This window comes from Trachymyrmex cornetzi, unplaced genomic scaffold (genome assembly GCF_001594075.2).
Source record: "Trachymyrmex cornetzi isolate Tcor2-1 unplaced genomic scaffold, Tcor1.1 scaffold123, whole genome shotgun sequence".
In the NCBI taxonomy this organism is placed as follows: Eukaryota; Metazoa; Arthropoda; class Insecta; order Hymenoptera; family Formicidae; genus Trachymyrmex; species Trachymyrmex cornetzi.
This window is the reverse complement of record NW_017295795.1, coordinates 995,175-998,490: the sequence shown is the minus strand read 5'-3', so window position 1 is coordinate 998,490 and position 3,316 is coordinate 995,175. Positions and strand designations below refer to the sequence as shown.

Here is a 3,316-nt window from a genome sequence, read left to right as displayed (position 1 = left end):
CGCCCGCCGCGTCTACTCATGATTGCACGTGGCACGTAGAGAAAACTTTAAATTTCATATTTTCGACATAAGATTTAGTTTCAGCGACTCCAAAAACCCCTTAACCCATTTTATTTTTAAAAACTTTCAACTTTTTTTATTTCATATTATACGAAATAAGTATCTGGATGACATATTGGATCGGCCATTTTGAATTTTATACTTTTGACATAAGATTCAGTTTCAGCGACCCCAAAAACTTCCTAACACATTTTACTTTTTAAAATTTTCAATTTAATTCACCTAATATGTTAAATATATCCCTTACCTTTAAGGGGTAGTTTTTACCCTTCAGAGTGGACCATTGCAGATAAAAGAAAATACGTGTCAAATATTTTTCAAAGTTCTACAAATATGCAAAGTTTCATTAAAATCGAGAGTGACACCTCCGTTTACTTGTAAGAAATATATGTTGATATAATCGCTCCAATTACTGCGAATTTAGGCTCTTAATTGCCCGTTTTTTCATTTATTGTTTAAGTCCTACAAAAATATGTTATATATGAAGGTGCACATATTTTACAAATGCAAAAAATATTTATGTATTATAATTTAAAGTTTTTCCAAAATTCCTATATATTTTTATTTTGATCTTTGTGCAAAGTTCTACATAAAAATCCTTTAGATATCTGAATAAGATATTAAATAAGAATATCTATAATATATATCAAATTATTTCTATTTTCCAATTATTTCTATTGTGCGCGTGACGTCCGGAAGGAAACCATCACAGGTTTCTCTTCGAACAACTAATGGCAACTACGTTGTTCCACCAAAGTACCGGGTGCACTGGACGGAACGTGAATAAAAGCGGCACTTGAGGCAAACTAGAGAGAGAGCGAATTCTCGAAGGATGTTGACACAAAACATTATACGGCTGGTCGCCGCGCCCTCGATCTCGTCTCGTCTCTTCAACGGCCGCCTGCTAAGAAGCACAAGTACGCGTCTTTGGGGATACTCTTGTGATGATACGTTGAGGGTTGACGTGGTGTTACGCTTTTAGTCTGTCAGCGTATCGTTTACACAGCCGACCTGATGATCGTGTTCTCCCCCCCCCCCTCTCTCTCTCTCTCTCTCTCGGTCTCACTGAGTGCCCATAGAGAGGGTGTGTAGTTGAGTACGTGCCAGAGTAGATGCAACCCTTAGCTACGCATTCGCTCGTCCCTCCACTCACCGTCCATTGTTTAGCTATTTCGATGATCCAACGTATTTCGAGTGCGTTCGACGTGGCTTGATTCTGTTTCCGTAATCTGAATCTGTCATATAATCAAATAAGAACGTAGGATTTTGCAAATTCGAGAAGATTTACATGCCGGAGAAACATTGAATCGATCGTACATCATGAAGTTACGAGAACGCGTATCCATCAACGTATAAATAAAAAACGAGTAAAGTTCGCGCGATTAATCTTTCTGATATAACGCTCCTGTTACGTTCGTAATCCAATCCGATTCAAGAAGAGACGAGATCAGAGATCCGAGATCATATTTCTGATATATGCTACCAATCCGGGGAAATTCCCGGTAACGATCGAATCGCAAGACGACCGATGTACGTCAGAGGGTTGTACGGACAGTGGTGGAATTATAACGCGAACCGGGGGAACTCATGGAAGATGAAGAGTTAACTTTTTATGCGAGGCACCTTCCCACCCTGCTCTTCCTTCCGCGGGGAAATGATTACGGAGCTCGAGGTGAATGTAGGTCGCAAGATATATCCAATCGCAGGTCCGCACCGCACTGGCTATCCGGGCGATGGTGGAGCACGCTCAACGTTAAGATTCGAAACTCTACCGGCTTTGAAGAAAGAGGGACGACGAAAGAACGAGAGAAAATGGGAGAGAGAGGGAGGGGAGAGAGAGAGAGAGAGAGAAGAGGGTAAGAGGGTAAGGCAGGAAGTAAATCTTTGCTAGGTACTACAGCTTTTATAGGAGAGAGTCCGCGATTTTCTTTTTCGAGAAAACGATAACTTTCCGGATTCGAACGTGCACGTCCGAGAGACGATGCCGCGAGGGTGGGGAATCCGCCAAGCTACTAGAAACGTTGCCTTGGCTTATAAGAGATAAGTAATCAAGATTTAAGCTCGCCAGGCTGGCGTAAGGGAAGAGAATTGCCAACGTAAGCGCTCATCGGAGACTCGAACCAAAACAACTTCCGACCTCGCTACTTTCGGCTATATTCGGCTACTGAGAGTACCTTGGACTCGAGCCTGCGTCGGGTAGATAAAAGCACGTAATTTTAGTAAAACCAAGCCATCTAACTGTGTATGTGTGTGTGTGTGTGTACTTTGACTTGTAAATTTATAGTTAGCGTATACAAGCCGATAGTATCGTTGATAATTCATGTCGCGACTGCGACTCGCGGGTGCGATAATATAATTCTTCTTTTTTTTCCATAATGCTGCATTTGCGTAATTCGTCTAAAGTTTCGCACGTTGAAACTTTACGCTAAAATGCCCGCGCGCCCCGAAATTCCTAAAACGCGCTGCCTTTGACGTACTTCGATCGCGATTTCGTCAGAAGCACACGCGGAAACACGCCACGGGCGCTCACGTCATTCGTTGCACGTTCTGCAACGTGGATAGTCCGCACTTGGTCGGGCCAGCTTCCAGATGAGCAATGCTGGAGGGAATGCGGAATACATCGGGAGCGAACCGGCATTCCTACTTAAATCAACATAACTCGGGTGATGAATGGTTAACAGGCTTCGGCGGGTGAGGAGGGTGACGGGGGGGATCGGGACGTGCAATGCGCTCCATTTATGGAAGCTATTACGGCCGAATTTCAGCGTTAAATGTATGATTTATGGCCGGGCGTATTATCTTCGTTCATGTCCGTCGACGATACAGTGCACGTCCCACCGCCGCTCTTCCGTCTCTCTCGCTGCTGTGTGACCCTCCTCCCCCCGCCACCCCATTCAGAAAATTACTTCGCATTCGGCCGGTGGCGAACGAAAAATCCACCGCCGAGTGTCCATTCGTTGACGCTGCTGCGTGATTAATGCGTTTCTGATTGTTATTCGTAATACTCCAGAATTTATGGCGCATTAGAATCTCAAAATAAAGCGCTCGCGTTGGCTCGAAATCGCGCTCCGTCCGCGTCCGTCCGAGTCCGCGCGAAGATTCGCGACAAGTCTGGATTTCGGGTTCCGGCGAGTTTTCCGGGAATTCGGGAAAGCACGACGGTGGTAATGGAAATTTTAAGCGTATTTAAAGTTGTATGGCGCTGCGGCCGCGGCGTTGCGAAATGAATAATGAAAAAGAAAGGCGGAAGGCAGAT

The 3,316-nt window shown here is 44.4% G+C and overlaps 1 protein-coding gene across 1 annotated transcript in view; it reads left to right on the top strand.

The window, feature by feature from the left end:
* LOC108769823 (Down syndrome cell adhesion molecule-like protein Dscam2) overlaps positions 1-3,316 on the top strand; it is an 86,836-nt gene that overhangs the window by 15,020 nt on the left and 68,500 nt on the right. The gene's annotated exons all lie outside the window — the stretch shown is intronic.